The following is an 18,676-nucleotide window of genomic DNA, read 5'->3' as shown; positions in this document are numbered from 1 at the left end:
CTAAATACAAAAATGTTCGTGGCTAAACACTTTAAGTCAAAAAAAAAAAATTCCCGTAGCATTCATAGCAAAAGAGACCGTAGCTAAAAGTTAACTACAAACTTTACATAGTTTGTAGCTAGGACAAATACTTATTGCTACAAAAACTTTTGAATTGTAGCTATGATGGTAAGAAATTTTTGCCACAAAAAATAAACTTGTAGTAGCTAGTGATTTATTCTTTTGCCACACCAAAATCAACTCTATGGCTATCTTTATCCTTTAGCCAAAAAGTGATACATTGTGGCAAAAGATGTCATTTATTTTGCCACAAAAATAAAAATATATATTGCGATGCTCACATATTTATGTCTAGCTACAAATTCAGTCATAGCTAGAAATCGGCATAAAATCCGTCGATAAAATTTTATTCTATTTTAAAATATAATTTCTTATATAAATTATTTTATTAGTAGCGAAAAAACTTTTCATTGAGAATCTATTGCTATTTCTTCTAATTAAATAGTTTCGAATGTTCCATATCCATGCATATATTATGAAAATTAGCAGCATAATAAGCTTTAGGTATGACTTATTTCTTACGAATAATAAACAACTATATAACTAAAGCTCATGACATTCACAATACACAATTCTTCCAAATCACACATAATGAAGTTGTAGAATAGACTGGATAGTAACAAACATTACAAACTATGAACAGTATGTTAGGCATTTCAACTATATCTTGTAAAATTTATAAGTGTCTCATATCCAAAAAAAAAAAAAAAAAAAAAAACTGGGGATTCGAGATGCTGCCAACCGCCCGATGATCTTCTTGCATTCAAGGAAAGGATGAAGTAGGTTTTAGCTGCATTCAATAGGCGGAAAGCATGAAACAATGGAACACAAATACTTTATCATAAACTTATATGTGAATCACAAAATAAAAATAACTGATATAAGTACATTTTTATATATCTCGATACCATAGACAAATCACAAAATAAAAATAACTGATATAAGTACATTTTTATATATCTCTATACCATAGACAAAAAGGCCAAACGAATGTCTGCGAAGTCATTTTTCTAACTCTTGTTATTAATTAAAATGCATTTGTAAATTCAAAAAAATAACCTAACAATCATCACAATAAGAACGAGCAAACTCCCCCCCCCCCCCCCCAAAAAAAAAAAAAACAATACAAATTTGAAGTTTGATAAGTAACGATAATAGAGTCTCAAGAAAAAAAAAGATTATGTCTTGACAATTCTTTTACAAGAATTTTAACATGTAAGAAAAGGGAATATCACAAATTACAATATAAAGCCAAAAACTTGTATACTCTTTAAAAAGCTTTTTAAAAGATCTTTAGGTTTTGAAGATTTTATTTTGGACAATTGGCCTAGCCTTTATCGGCCATTTTACTTATTTACTACTATATTTTGCTTTTCCTGCTATAAATAATAAATGTAATTAAAGTACTAACAAATCTTAGTAAGAAAATTACTTTTGAAGAAATCCTAAATAATAACTGCAAGTAATTTGGATTAAGTAAAATTGGAAAAATCAACTATTTACTCGTAATAGTTGAGTGGATTAAATTTTGGCCTGTAAAAAGCATACTTTTTCAGCTATGTAGTTCTTTTATTGTAGAATATCAAAATTATAGAATTTTTATGATTTGTGAGTGCGTGAGTCGGGTAAAGATGTGAGTCTCCTTTAATTTTATTTTATTTGTTTGTTCCTTGTTTACGTGACATAAAAAATTAATTTATGTTGTCATGTCATATTTTTTATGATGACAAATTTGGGTGAGTAATTTTATAAGAGAAAAACTCTAAGTTGAGTGATCTTATTGATATAAAATAAAGTTGAATGACTTTGCTATATAAAACCCCATAGTTGAGTGACCTTTTGAGATATTTGCTCGTAATTAGCTTTGTAAATTAAATTTCGAGGTCAAGAAATTTTTACGAATTTGTAAATAGTCATGGAATTCAAATTTTTGTGGCTATTACTAGGTATCAGCCACGATTTTTAAATTCATAGCTAAGATTTCGAGGTAGTAACACAGAAGGTCACCCAACTATAGGTAATGATGTCCCAAAATCATGTTTCTTTGTTTTGTCACAACAAGGTCACCCAACTTTCCCTATATCACATCAAAAGTCACCTAATAATTATTTGACCAACAAAATATGACATGGCATTAATTTAGTCCACATGGACTTTTTTTTTTCCTCAGTCCACATGCAAAAAGCCCGGCCCCACCCAAACCCAAATTTACCCTTATTAACCCTATTCTCTCTTAATTAAAATAGAGTTTCACTCTGTGAAAAAAATTGGCCCATCATTTTATTAAAATCGTGTCGTCTTCTTTTTATTTCTCTTAGGTGAAGTCCTTAAGGACTTTTTAACGACATTAAGTAAATGTAGTTCCTGAAGTCTGACCCTTCCTTCTTACTCATAAATCGTACTCCTCTCATATATTGACAACACTAATAATTAGTCAGAATTGGAGCACCATGATGGATTTATTTTGCAAGCTATAATGTATTTAACTAGGCTATTAAGCCTTCAGAATGCAAAGACTTGATCGATTTTCAAGTTAACTGCTTAGTCACAGCTATGTATTAGTTGGAATTAATAGTACTGATAGCTGGTAGGTTTCCACTGTTTTTGAGATCTACCTCTAGAATCACAATAAGCTAGTTGTACTTAACTTGTCCACTTCGTTGAATAATATTGTTCTGTTTGACCCAAAAAAAAAATGCAAAGACTTGATTTATTTTGTCATGTGGACTGAGGCAAAAAAAGAGTCCATGTGGATCAAATTAAATGCCAAATATTTACTAGGTGATTTTTGATGTGATATAGGTAAAGTTGGGTGACCTTGTCGTTACAAAACAAAGAAACATGACTTTGCGAGATCATTACCCATAGTTGGGTGACCTTCTGCATTACTACCTCCTAAGATTTCATAGCTATATATGCCTTATGTTGTGTAGGAATTTGAAATAATAGACAGATTTGTTTTGTGAAATTTTGTGATTGATTTCTCATTGCACTGTTCACGTGTATATACAAATCTATTCTAGCTAGAATACAAAATAATCAGTGTAAACTTTCCTATACAGATGTACATTTTCTTATTGGCTGTGTACATTTTCTATTTGTTGTCATGTAACAACCTACAAATATCTATTCTAGAAAGAATCTTTTCATAACCAATTTGATCCTTGCAACTATGCAGACTTGGGCCAGTGTTGTTGTGTTGGCAAAGAGGCCCAAGTTTTCTTCACTTCATTTTCAGATTCGGACGAGGCCCAATTTCACCAGAGGCCCAACAAGATATCAGTTGGACCAAATGTTATACAAAAACCAATTTATCACTTATAGACCCAGAGCCAAATCTGATTAAGACATGAACCCTTAATCACCTTCAAGAACTTACACGACCAGTCTTACTTTCATCTACACGACCAAGTTCATCTTCATCTTCTTCCTCGTGAGATTCTTGAACCTGAATATCGTTCTTGGAGGAGGAGTCAATTTCAACGCCCCCCTCAAGTTGGAGGGGTAAGAAGAAACCCCCAACTTGGAGAGAATAGAGTGGTGCTTCGGTCCAGACAAAGATTTAGTGAAAATATCGGCTAATTGAGAAGAGGAGGGAATGAAATTGAGAGAAATGAGAACGGAGAGGAATTGTTGACGAACGAAGTGGCAGTCTAACTCGACGTGCTTCGTCTGTTCATGGAAAACGGGGTGTCGTGCTATATGGAATGCGGCTTGGCTATCTGAGTGTAGTGGAATAGGAAGTGGTGGAGGTAAGGACAGATCTGCAAGTAGACGGTGGAGCCAAGTCAATTCTGCTACGACAAGCCGCATAGAGCGGTATTCCGCCTCGGCAAAAGAGAGGGAAACTGAAACCTGTTTCTTGGACTTCCATGAAATAGGAGATCCACCCAAGATGATGTAGTACCCACTTATTGACCGTCTAGTATCCATACAAGATGCCCAATCGGCATCGCAGAAGGCAAGAAGTGAGAAAGAATCATCGGGTCGCATAAATAGACCTTGACCCGGATCCACCCTCAAATAACGAACAACACGCAAAGCAGCATCAAAATGGGGAATTCCTGGGGATTCCATGAACTGTGATAAGTGTTGAACAGCAAAGCTTAGATCCGGACGAGTACGTGTCAGGTAATTCAATTTCCCTATTAATCTTCTGTAAATAGTCGGATCAGCTAATAAATCTCCTTGCTCTACAGATAATTTGAGTGTGGGATCGAGAGGGGATGCGACTGCCTTCAAATGATCACAGTTGAATGCTGACAACAGCTCAAGAGTGAACTTTCTTTGGCTAACATTCAAGCCATGTGATTCACGAATAAGTTCAAGGCCCAGGAAAAAATGTAAGTCCCCCAGATCCTTTATTTGAAACTCTTGATGTAGAAAAGCCTTAATGTTGTCTAATTCCAAGTCATCATTTCCTGTTAAAATTATGTCATCCACGTCCACTCCTAAAATCGAAATAGAATCCCCTGTATGCTTAAAGAACAAGGAATAATCGTTCAGTGAAGATGAGTACCCTTTGAAATGCAAGGCTGCTACAAGCCTTGCATACCATTGTCGAGAAACCTGGCGCAAACCATAGAGTGATTTCTTAAGCCTGAATACTTGATTAGGAAGCTCAGTAACCATACAAGGGGGAAGTCTCATGTAAGCTTCCTCTTGCAAATCTCCATGCAAGAAGGCATTGTTTACATCAAGTTGAGACAGCCTCCATCCCTTCTTTACTGCAACTGCCAAGATACATCTGATTGTTGTCATCTTGACAACAGGTGAGTAGGTTTCATTGAAATCGATTCCTTCCCTTTGTATGTCCCCTCGAACAACTAATCTAGCCTTTAATATTTCAAGAGAGCCATCTGATTTTTGCTTGACCTTAAACACCCACTTACAGGGTAAGGCTCTCTTATCAGGTGGTAAATCCACCATCTCTTATGTTTGGTTTGATTCCAAAGCCTCAATTTCAGTTGACATGGCCTGCCTCCAACCAGGGTCTAGATTAGCTTGTGCAAAACTTGTTAGCTCAGTGATAGAGGAAATAGAGGTGAGTAAATGTTGATTAGAAACAGATAAAGCAGTGAATGGGAAAGTAGGAGGTGTTAGAGGGGCAGCAAAGCAAATAGAATCCAAATTAGTCAAGTAGACTGAACTGCAGTGATAGTCATCTAGGTAAACAGGCCTTCTGTGAACCCTCTCTGGTCTTCTTGAAGCAGGAGCAACCTCTAATTCCATAGGGACAGAGTCAGGAAATTGAGCATGTGGAAGATGAGGCTCATCAGGGATAGGTAAAGGATCAACATAAGTTGGTGTAGAGGGTGCAGGGTAGTCAACTATAGGGTCATACTCAGAATCAGAAACAAGTGAATGAGTGACATTAGGGATGGAAGAGTTTGGTTCATCATCGTCAAGAATCAGGGTAGAAGGTTGGCTATGATGTGTTGGTAGGGTACTCATAGGAACAAAGAAGGGATAAGAATGTTCATGAAATTGAACATCTCTTGATACAAACACCCTCTTAGTCTTTAAATCCATCACTTTATACCCTTTCTTGCCAGTTGGATAACCTAGGAAAACACAAAGTGAAGCTCTAGGTTCAAATTTGGCTCTATGTAGAGTAGGAGTAGAGACAAAACATAGACAACCAATTTTTTTGAGAAAAGAGTAATATGGAGCATTACCAAACAGAATTTCATAGGGTGTCTTTCCTTTGAGAACTGATGAAGGAAATCTGTTGATGACAAAAGTGGAGGTAAGAACACATTCACCCCAATAACAAAGTGGTAAGTTAGATTGATGTAAGAGGGCCCTTGAGGTTTCTAATAAGTGTCTATGCTTCCTCTCAACAATTCTATTTTGTTGAGGGGTTGCAACACAAGAAGTTTGATGTATGATCCCTTGAGGAAGAAAAAATTCAGAGATAGTTGCCCCCCCCCAATTCCAAAGCATTGTCAAACCTGATGTATTTTATCTTAGCCCCAAACCGCCTTTCTACCATAGCCATAAAGTATTTAAGCATAGAAAATGCATTGCTTTTTGCACTTAGAAGATAGGTCCATGTGGCTCTACTAAAATCATCAACAATAGTTAGAAAATACTTAAAGCTATTGTAAGTTGCAGTTTTATAAGGGCCCCAAGTGTCTATATGAATTAGTTCAACTATGTTTTTAGTCTTGATGGAACTTTGGGGGAAGGGTAATTTGGTTTGCTTTACTAATGGACAAATTTGACAGGGACAATCAACACATTATGTAGAGGAAATGAAATTGTTTTCATTGAATTGAAAGGCATGTGTCCCAATCTAATGTGCCACAAATGCACATCAGACTGAGAACTTATAGGAATAGGAGAAACACTAGAAACTGAAATACATTGATTCAAAGAAACACTAGACCTAAGAAAATTCTTGGACTGATTGATACTAGAAGATAATAGGAAAACTCCATGTCTTGCTTCACTAAGAACCAGAGGGATCTTCACTGAAGGGTCCTGCATAAAACATAAAGAAGAGGAAAAACTTAGAATACAGGAGAAGGTGTTTGCAAAATTTCTGCACAGAGATGAGATTAATTCTGAAAGATGGGACTAGAAGAACATTTTTCAGAATTAAGTTTGGAAAAAGTGTGACAGTCCCTGCATGAGTAGACAAATTTGTTTTGTGAAATTTTGTGATTGATTTCTCATTGCACTGTTCACGTATATATACAAATCTATTCTAGCTAGAATACAAAATAATCAGTGTAAACTTTCCTATACAGCTGTACATTTTCTTATTGGTTTGTGTATATTTTCTATTTTCTTGTCATGTAACAACCTACAAATATCTATTCTAGAAAGAATCTTTTCATAACCAATTTGATCCTTGCAACTATGCAGACTTGGGCCAGTGTTGTTGTGTTGGCAAAGAGGCCCAAGTTTTCTTCACTTCATTTTCAGATTCGGACGAGGCCCAATTTCACCAGAGGCCCAACAAGATATCAGTTGGACCAAATGTTATACAAAAACCAATTTATCACTTATAGACCCAGACCCAAATCTGATTAAGACATGAACCCTTAATCACCTTCTAGAACTTACACGACCAGTCTCACTTTCATCTACACGACCAAGTTCATCTTCATCTTCATCTTCTTCCTCGTGAGATTCGTGAAATTCTTGAACCTGAATATCGTTCTTAGAGGAGGAGTCAATTTCAACATGTTGCTAAAAGGACATGGGACAAGTCTTGCCAGGCACAATGAACCCGGTTTGAGTTTCACAAAGGTGCAGTAGCTAACCATACAATCATGAGGTTTGACGGGGAACCCTGGAAGCAGCCCCTACCTGAAAATGATGACACCATTGTGGTAGATATTTAATTCTCATTTGGGCCAAGTTAAGATGCTTGCTAACCATGATTGTAGAGCAAAAAGTAGACATGATCCCGCAAGTCAATTCAATCATGACACTGGATATATTAGAGGTTTTGCGTAGAAAATTTGGTAGTGTCAAGTAGAGTGCAAATTTAATGACGTGAGACAAAGTACCTAGAGTGCAAGTTCAATGACTTGATGCAGGAATCATAGGTGAAAGTGAAGACCGATACACAAGTCATATCCAAGAAAGGTAGTTTCAAGTATCCTGGGTTCATAATTCAAGGAGAGGGGGAGATTGATTAGGAGACGGGTCTATCGGAAACAGACGGCAGGGATAAGATCTGCATAAATCCTACCCTGATCCCCAGATCCCACTTGTAAGACTACACTAGATATGTTGTTGTTATTGTGGCTGCACAGAAATTTGGTGTAAAGGAGCAAGTTGAATGACTTGTTGTATGATAAAGGAGACGCTTAAAATCATCATTCTAGCTTTTTTACGGGCCAAAATTTATTTTAGCCGAGTATTGTTTGGCTTTTTAAAAAAAGTTAAAGTTCTGTTTGCTATCTTTTACGCTTTTATATCGAACCGAGCAAAATTTTGACCAAAACAAACTAAGGTGCGTCAAAGCACTAAGTTAGCTCGACTTGTGTCATGGTAGCTTTTTTATTTCCTAAAAAAAAGGTTCCTTCAATATGATAACCGAGTATTTTGTGGCATTTTATCTCATTGCTATAATTCAGGTTTCCTAACCATTTAAATTATTTTACATAATCGGTTAGAACAAATTGCTTACTTTATTTTTTATGTGATCAACCCACACTTAAAGACAGTCACGTCCATTTGGTTTTTAAGCAGCTGACCCCGAAGAAAATCATATCATTAGCACAGCACACTAAATCTTTATCATTAATTGTTTATACCAAACGTTGATTATTGGTAACCTTAGTGTAAAAATTAGTATATAAGTCTTAAATCCATTGTCTTATTGCACTAGAGTAGGCCTATGAAATGGTCATCAAATTACAATTTCACAACATTTGGTTGTGTATACAAGCTTCGATAAATTATTTTTCTTTAGTTGAACGAATATTTTTCAGGATCTCAACGTTCATAGCACACTAGAAATGCCTAAAGATATTACATGGCTGACAACTCCCGTGAAATCTCACAATTCCCATCTCTATGTAGATCACTAGACTTTGTACCTGATAAGTACCAGTAAACCAAGTTGATTAAAGAAAACTTAGAAAATTACTACTATTAGGGTCTGTTTGGAAAGCCACCTGGTAATTGGAATTGGAGTAATTACTAGGGTAGTAATTACACAGCCTAGTAATTACACAGTATTGTAATTACAACGATCTATTTGTTTGTCATCAAGTAATTAGAGTGTAATTACTAGCTTGCTATTTGGTTGCACAAGTGTAATTACACAGTTAGTTTAATTTAAAAATAAAATTAATATTTGAAATATATGTCCCTTTATTAATGATATTAAATTATGTATTTAACAACACATTATTTTCTTGAAAATATGCTAATTAATAATCATATATTTGTGACTAATATTGTAAAAAATAATGGATATTTATTTTTCAAAGTAATAATATTTATATTTTACTTAATTACAAAAATTAAAGCAGACTTTTTTGTGAGAACATCATGGATTGGATCTTTGACAATTTTTTTTTTATAAATATAATGCCTTAACATGATTTAAATGTTTGAGAAAAAAAAAGAATCTATCAACTGTAAGTGAAATTAAATAGCATGCAATGTGAAATAACAAGTCAATAGTACTAAAGCAAATAAATAAAAATCGAAAATATAACCTAAATTCAAAATCCAAAAAAAAAAAAATTTAATATAATACTCTTATGTCTAATTCCAACATTACATAAGCAAGTTCCAACGTAACTTAAGTAAATATAATTTAGAAGAAAGGGAAAATATAAGTCTATAACCTCATTCACAATAAAATTCTACTTTAATAATATCATTCATTATATGCCAAGTTTATTAATGACTCATTCTCTCTAATACTAAGAAGTGTAGTTTCAAAAATTAAAATAATAACATACTTATGCTAAATGAATAAAATAAAAAAATTACGAGCAATTACATGAAATCACAAGAAGTAAATGTTGTGAATGAGAAAAAAGGAAATGAAAAATAAATGATATAAAAAGCAAAATATATATTTGTTTATAAAATAATTTTAAAAGTAAAAATAAAAAAGAAGTTAAAATTATAGAAATAAAAATAAATTAAAAAAGAAAAGAAATTAAAATAAAACAAAGAAGAAAGAAACTAAAAAGTAACCATGTAATTACAGAGTGTAATTATGCTCAATTCTCAACCTCCCCTTGAGAATTGGTGAGTGTAATTACACACCCTCAATTACACCCAATTCTCACCTAACCAAGTAATTATTTGATCAAACAAATAGGCCAAACTGTGTAATTACACCCAATTTCAATTACGTGGTGGCTTTCCAAACAGACCTTTAGTTTTTTTGTGTTCGAGTTGAAATTGGAAAGAAAAGGACATTACTGCTTCTAGTGCTGGTACTTTTGTCGGCACTAGTGGCCTCTGTTGGTGGCTATAAAGATGAACAAGATCTTATTTGTAATAAATGGTTTTGTTAGTTTATTAATTGGTCACATTTTATTCATGAAATGATTTGGATTGGTATTAGTCTGGACACAGCAAAATCATTCTATTAGATTGAATAAGTATTCGATCTAATAAGTACCTTGTGTTAGAAAAGAAAGAGTAGGAAGAAAGTGAACAAAAAAACTCAAGGAGAAAAGTGGTTACGTTCTTGTTGCATCATTTAAATAATGTTGTGAAAACTGATGCCGAAGCTATGAGATTGGTGAAAGGTGGCTATCATAGGGGTTCATTATTACATAGTCCAATGTAAGCCTATTAACCGGTTCAACGGGAACCGGTTGGCTAACCGACCGATTACCGGTTTCCGAACCGGTAAACTATACCAGTTATCGGTTAGCCGGTTAGAAAAGCTCTAACTGGACCGAACCCGGTAGGCTTGATAAAAATCGGAAACCGCTTAACCCTTAAACGTATTTATTTTTTATTTTTTTGCCTAATTACGTATTTTACACATAAATTATGTTACGTTATGTTACTATAAGTATATAACTATATATATGTATTACCTAAGTTATGTTTGTATATTTATATATGTTATGTTATGTTTGTATTATTGTATATATATATATATATTACTTAAGTTATGTTTGTATATTTATATATGTTACATTGTTATGTTATGTTTGTATTATTGTGTATGTATATATATATATATATATATATATATATATATATATAGATAGATATGTTTAAGTTATATGTATTACTTAAGTTTATATATTTACTAACAAGTAACAACTTATGAGTATTATACTTAAGTTATAACTTATGTGTGTATATATATATATATATATATATATATATATATATATATATATATATATATATATATATATATATATATATATATATATATATATATATATATATATATATGTTTAAGTTATAGGTATTACTTAAGTTTATATATTTACTAACAAGTAACAACTTATGAGTATTATAAAATTTATGATTGTTTTTTTTCTAAGTATATAACTTTCTATTTTATAACTTAAGTATATGTATATTATAAGTATGTTCTAAGTATATTGTAGGTATATATATGTTTAAGTTATATGTATTACTTAAATTTTATATTTAATAATAACTCATGAGTATTATAAAATTCAAGTTATATATATATATATATATATATATAACTTTCTATTTTTTAATTTAAGTAGATGTATATTATAAATATATTCTAAGTATATTGTAGGTATTTTCTTAACTTAATATAAGTAAGAATATGAACACAAGTAAATAGAAGAAAGCTCAATGAGCCATAATTTTAATTCATTAATGGATAACATTTATTTGCAAGTTGTAATTTTTTTTAACTTGCAAATAATACACGAGTTGTACAAGAATAAAATTACATTGTAAGCATCATTTCGCTAAGTTCTTCTATATTATATTCTTCCATTGGGATATCTTCCATGTCTTCAAATTGGTCTGCTTCACTTGCTATTAAAAATTCAATCTCTTCCTCTTCGCCTTAGCTCGCCTCTAGCCTTTGGTTGCGCTGCTCCGATCGAGTCCAATCGCAAATGAAAACCAGTACTTGCAAGCTAAATCTGGACAAGGAGTATCTATGATCTCCAATTTGTTGTCTTCTTTGGGTAAATGCACTTTCCGAGGCCACGGTTGATATTTGAACATTAAGTATATCCCGAGCCATTCTTGCAAGTACCGGATAATTCGCCTTGTATTTCTTCCACCATCCTAAGACGTCCACTTCGGGCATGGTCATTTTCACCAATGGCTGCGTCAAATAAAAGTTAAGTTCATCAAAGTTTATAAAAGATTTTGAGTAGTAGAAGAAGACATTCTCCGAAAAACACCTAAACTCGATATGCCTTTTCCTTTATTTTGAGAAGTAGAAATACTAGGTGGTGGAGGTTTGGGAGCAACACTTTCTTCCAACTTAGAATAATATTCAAAAACCTTTCTAAGCTCAATATCTATGGCACTCACGGCCTCAAATTGTGATGGTTCCTCGGTAGTAATTTCTAAATATTCATAAATTTGTTTAACCAATTGAGAGGTAAAAGAAATTTTAAGACAGGGATTTAAAATAGAACCCAATATGAATAAAGTTGGTATGGGAAAATAATACTTCTTAAATTTTTTCTTCATACAATGAATAGCCGCTTGGTAACTCGGTTTTTCCTTATACTCAAATAAAACTCTAGCTATTTCAGCCAAATATGCTAATTTCGGTAACCGCAGGATAAAATTGTCTAGAAAAAACAAGAGTAGCTTTATAAAAATGTTCTAAAAGTTGTTTACATTCCAAAACATCTTCCTAATTGCAATCATATAACCACTCCGAAACCTCTTTATTGTGATTGTTGTGAGTATTTTGTATGACAATCCTATATTCATATGCTTGTTGCAACATAATGTAAATGTAGTTCCACCTAGTATCAACTTCAACTTGAAGTTTCCTAGGTCTAAGACCAAGACTCTCACATTGATTTCTAAAATCTCTCATTTTAGCCTTACTTGAATTACAAAAAAGAAAAGCAACCACATCTCTAACCTTTTGAATAGAATCTTCAAATAAGGAAACACCATCTCTAACAATCAAGTTTAAAATGTGACAACTAAATCTTACATGAAAAACATCCGCTAGTGGAGGTTTTAATTCCCAATTCCCTTTTTATAAGACCAACCGCTCTTGTGTTGTTAGTAGCATTATCTAAAGCAATACAAACTGTTTTTTTTTGTAAATGTTAAAACATTTCATAATAGTTGTCATTCCATCCGCTAAAACTTTACCGTTATGATGACCCTTACCTTCATCGTATAAGTAAGCTATAATTCTTTTTTGTATGACCCAATTATCATCTATCCAATGACATGAAATAGCAAAAAATTCTAACTTACTAAGATTAAGACCAATATCGGCGGTAAGAGAAACATTACAATTTAAAGAATTAAGTAAATGACGCAAATAAAATCTAGATTTTTTATATAACTCAATAATATCCGCTCTACAAGTACTTCTAGGAATACCCTCAAACATCGGATTATAATTACGTTGAATATAAGTAACAAAACCCGCCCTCGAAGGAAAGGAAAATGGTAAACAATCATAAGCAACCATTTTAGCTATCTCTATAGTCTTTCTTTTTGTTGTAACCAAAAGATTTTCCGGTATGTGGGTCTATTGTTCGTTGAGTACCCCCTACAGAACCCGTTCCCTCTACCCAAACGTCTGGATGTGTATTCCTTAAATGAGTGCTTAGTGTTCCCGTTCCCCCAGACTTATTGTTCTTACACTTGAATTGAAATGCTTTTTTACATATATTACATATGGCTAATTCTTTCTCCCTATCTCTAGTCATAAAATTCCAAACTTTAGAGGTTGGCCTACGAGTTTTTGTCGCTTGTTGTTGTGTTTGTGATTCTTGTGGTTGTTGTCCTTGTTGTGTATCACTATCTCCTATCGGATTTTCCGGTGATTGTGTTTCGTCATCGTCATCATCAATAATTTCATTAGAGATTGCGCCAAATCGGTGTTCTAATTGTTCATGTTCTAAAATTGGATTATTTTGAGTAATGTCAACTTGACCCATCATATACGCTTCCGTTTCCGGCACAAATGTTTCCTCCATAATTCTCCCCACCCCCCGACTACCACCGCCTCTTCTAACTCTCTTAGGCATAATTAAATCGCAAGCAAATAAATCGCAAGAAAATAAATTGCCAAAATTTAATTGCGAAAATTAAAAATATAGTTGGAACGAAGGTACCATATTGCCGAAATAAATTCCGCCAAAACAAATGTTGAATTGAAGGCGGCTAGACTTGCAAATGCACCAACTCCACCAACACTTTATTTTTGTATAGTTGCAAAATATAAAATAGCTAATAATTGAAAATTTGAGAGAACTTGTAATTTTAAAGTAACTAATAATTGAGAGAATGTGAGATTTGAGAAGAGAAAATTGGTGTGGATGAAAATAAAATGGAGAGGGGGTTATATAGGAGTGGGAAAGGGGTTAAAGTATTAAAAATAAAAGTTTAGGGGGTTAAGGGGGGGAGGGGGGCCAAAATTGGGGTTTCAGGCCGTTGCCAACGGCCAAAAATAAAATTGGACCCTTGGGCAACAGCCCAATAACGGTCACATTTTGCCCAGGCGGACGCATTTTAAAAAAAAATTAATTTAATTTTGACCTATTCACAGGTTCGCCAAAATTGGTCCGTAACCGACTTGGGTATAACACGATTTTCGCAACCGCATAACCGGTATACCGGATCCGGTTCCGGTTATCGGTTTAACCGGAACCGTTTAACAGGCTTAGTCCAACGTATATAGGTTTCATCTCCATGGAACCTAATAGTCTCTTCATCCCTCAGTACCTTGATTCCAATCTTGTCCTCTTTGTTCACCATGGTAATTAAACTTCATCTTCTCTATAAATCTTTAATTATATCTTTTTTAAGAGAGTTAAGTTTTTATACACTGACAGTATTATAAATAAAAGAATATAAGTATATATCAAGTCAAAAGAGAGTCTTCGGGTAATTGGTAAAGTTGCGGCCATGTGACCAGGTTCGAGCCGTGGAAATAACATCTTGCAGAAATGCAGGGTAAGGCTGCATACAATAGATCAGTAATAGGATGAGTCTACTTTATTTGAATTTAAATTTTAGAAAGAGATTAGGTTGTTGAATTTTATTAGGCTTTTTAAAATTGTTTTGCAGATTTTATACAGATTTTCTGTTATCAAGTTGTTATTTAAAGCCCTCCTATGCTTAATAAAATCATAAGAGACAATTTCAATTAATACTTTTTAACCCTTTTTTGCTGTCCCATCTTTTAAAAAAGGGAAAATGATCAAATTTACCCTCCAAGTATGGTTTATAGTTTAAATTTATCCTCCGTCAAAATTTGGGATCAAATTTGCCCTCCCCGTTAGGATACTTATTATATTTGCCTTTTTCTGGATGGAAATGTGACTTGGACTAAAAAATTAGCCACGTAGACTCCAAACCCAATTATTTTAACCATGACCCATTTACCCATCATCCTTTTATTTTAGAAACTTTCGGAGTATTCTTTGAATTTACTTACTGGTTATGGTCTTTTTGGTTTTATATTTTGGTGCTCCCTCACAACCTGTTTGGATTGTTATTACCTATCTTTCCTTTTTTCCCTTTCTCTTTCTTATTCGTTTCTGCCCTTTTTCATTCTTGCTTCATCCATTTTTTTTTTTTTTTTTTTTTAGAATGTAATGTTAATCTTGCTTCTCATCTTTTTCCGATAACCCCCCATTTCTGTCGACATCGTTTCCCCTCCTCACGTAATTCTCTTTTTCTTTTGTTTTTGTAAATAATTTTGGTTAATGAGTTTTATTACATAATAAAAGAAATATGAAATTTATTTCTTAGATATAATAGATGTGCAGAGGAAGAAGATGAACAAGCCCTTTTTTGGATCTTGAGTATACAGATTAGAAGCGCAGATGAAGAAGATGCGCAGAAAGAACTCTAAGTCGCCTTTCTGTTCTCTCTTTCGTTCCCTCTCTTTTCTAAAATAAAAGAATTATGGGTAAATGGCTCACGGGCCATGGGTTAAAATAATTGGATTTGGGAGTTACGTGGAACCTACGTGGCTAATTTTTAGTCCAAATCACATTTCCATCCATAAAAGGGCAAATATAACAAGTATCCTAACGGAGAGAGCAAATTTGATCCCAAACTTTGACGGAGGGCAAATTTAAACTATAAACGGTAAATTTGACCCTTTTCCCTTTAAAAAACCAACAACATTATTTGCAGCATTGATATTACCTCAGAATCCATGGGATGGCATGCTTTCCAGGTACCCTAAGCCACTCGATCATAATTATTTATGTTCGGATACCAAGCTATGTTATCAATAACTTAACAAAAAGCCTTCGACGTAGTGATGAAATCGTGATACATAATTTATTTAACTATTCAATATTATGTTGAAAATTTCAGAACATAAGGATTAATATAACGATATAGAATTATGAAGTCGATAAAAAAAATCGATTTGGATAATAGCCAGAGAAATTTGGAGACAAGAAAAAAGTTGGTTGAGACACAGGATGATAGGGAGGATGGCCGATTTTCGATACTTTGTTCTTACAAATTGGTCTTTTAATTCATTTCTTATCTTACCTTTATAGTCTTATATACTTTTCAACCGAAAACTTTGTAACTCGTAATATTTTGCAGTCTTTCTTGATCGGCGGTGGAATTTATCCTGCATCCATCCTTGCTGGATTCGATCATACCACATTATCGACTGCTCTTAATGTAAGTGTTCAACTGAATTTACCTTTTCTTACAATATTTTTCATTGAACAAAAATGAGTCAAGATTATGTAAAATGGCAGGTCTCAACGGCAGAATTAAACGCGTTCTTGACCAGGCAATCTTCTGGGCCAATCATGCATTTATTTGGTTCTCATCACACAAATATTTGGTCAAAATTCTTGGACCTAAAACCCCACCAGAGACTAGCTCATTTGAAGAGGATTACAAATTTTGAGGAAGAAGCTAGCACCACAGAGGAGGAATCAACATGGTCGTTGAGGAATTTTCTGTTAACTTTATTAAACAAAGAAGATGTTGTCGAAATCATGAATCATAAAGCTCCATCAACGAATAATCTCTACAATAGGAAGTCCGATTTCAAGAATGACTATGGATGGAGCAAGAAATTGGATGAGTCTGATTATTCTCCTCTAGAGAGATCTGGAAATGGTGTTTATCTTGTCAATCTATATTCAGTAATGATCATTTTAGTTAACATGATCCATGTATATATTGTAACTTTTACATGTTTCTGTTCTTGTTTTCATGTTTTATCTATGTTTCTTGGTTAATGTAGGGATCCCTGATGACACCTCATGTCGATCCAACTGCAATAGAGTATGGAATTGTGTTGAAAGCAACTGGCAGGATCCATACGAGAAAATGATTGATTCAAGGTTTTGTATCTGTATGGAATTCTATCTAAGAAACGACAATTGGGTCCACAAAATGATCAAATCAATTAAAGATGTTAGTCTTTTTTGTTTATCCAAATGGGACTTTAGCCATGAATGCTAAAGTACGAGAAGGGGACCTTTTTTGGGTGCCAAGGTACTTCTCTTTTTGCCAAATTGCTTCAACGAATGGCCCGTTTGAATTCTTCAGTTTCACTACATCATCAAGGAGGAACTATCAACAGTTTTTAGTCAGTAAGAACTCATTGATGTAGAGCTTGAGAAGGCCAGAATTTGCAGCTGCATTTGGAATTGGTGAAAAAAGGCTTAAGAGGATTGCCAATGCTCAATGTTAACAAGTCATCTTGCCATCATCGTTATCGCATTCTCCCCTGAGGATGAACATGGGCTTTTCGTTTAGTGGAAATTCTAGCACATAGTTAGTCTAGTTGAGTTATGGCATGAGCTCGACGCTGGTTTTGTAACTTCGGCTTTCCTTTCGTTCATTTGAGTTTCCCTAATTAGTTGTCTTGTTAGACACAATAAGAATTGACCTTTTGAGTTGTGAATAAGACGGATTTAATATTTGACATGATTCCATATTTGTCGTTCGAACTCTATTAAAAGATCTTCAACTGGTTACTGTGGTTGGTATTTCTGGCTAACAAAAATTAATAGAAAACATAAAAGATTTTGCCACGACAAAAGTGACTAGTGGACCAACTATATGAAAGAACTACTAATGTCTACTGGTACAATAGCTTGGTCCAAAATGTATTAGTGAAGATGAAAGTTTTGGTACCAAAGTTGCACACTTTATTCATCTGTAGAGGTACAAATTTATAGTAGAGACAAACAAATAAATTAGCTATCTGATCCCTTGATTCTAGGAGATTTGATAATCAAGGGATGATTTTATTTGATCTAATTTCCTAAAACATCTAATAGCATATCAGATGTGATTTTATCAGATCAATTAAGATCTTACAAATCGGATACGATCATAATCAGATATTCACAAATCAGTACTCCCCCTCAAGTTGGCATGTAAATATCTGTCATGCCTAACTTGCTTACAAGAATTTCAAATTTTGGTTTAAACGGTCCTTTGGTGAAAATATCCGCAATTTGCTGATTTGTTGGGACAAAAGGCATGCACACACTTCCTTCTTCAATCTTCTCTTTTATGAAGTGCCTATCCACTTCAACATGCTTTGTTCTATCATGTTGAACTGGATTGTGAGCAATACTTATGGTGTCTTTGTTGTCTCAGTACAACTTCATTGGTAGAGCAAACGATTTTTTTAGATCTACCATCATCTTCTTGAGCCAAATCATCTCACAGATCCCATGACCCATGGATCGATATTCGGACTTAACGCAACGCTACGAGCTACGACATTCTACTTTTACTCCTCAAGTCACGAGATTTTCCCGGATAAATGTACAATATCTAGACATAGACCTCACGTCGTAGTAGAACATGCCCAATCCGCATCCGTAAAGCTTTGATTCTCTTTGTTGGTTTTTTTTTTTAAAAACAACTCTTTACCCGATGAACTTTTCGGATATCTTAGAATCTTGTAGACCGCTCTTGGTGCTCTTCCTTTGGAGAGTGCATGAATTGGTGA

General features: G+C 33.8%; 1 pseudogene; it reads left to right on the top strand.

Annotated features, from left to right (window-relative positions):
* Positions 1-7,450: 7,450 nt before the first annotated feature.
* The window catches only part of LOC132038111 (vicilin-like seed storage protein At2g28490), a 20,014-nt pseudogene continuing 8,788 nt past the window's right edge, over positions 7,451-18,676 (top strand).

Source organism: Lycium ferocissimum, chromosome 11 (assembly GCF_029784015.1).
Source record: "Lycium ferocissimum isolate CSIRO_LF1 chromosome 11, AGI_CSIRO_Lferr_CH_V1, whole genome shotgun sequence".
NCBI classification, from domain to species: Eukaryota; Viridiplantae; Streptophyta; class Magnoliopsida; order Solanales; family Solanaceae; genus Lycium; species Lycium ferocissimum.
Note: the sequence above shows the minus strand (reverse complement) of the source record. Positions and strands in the feature narration are given on the sequence as shown.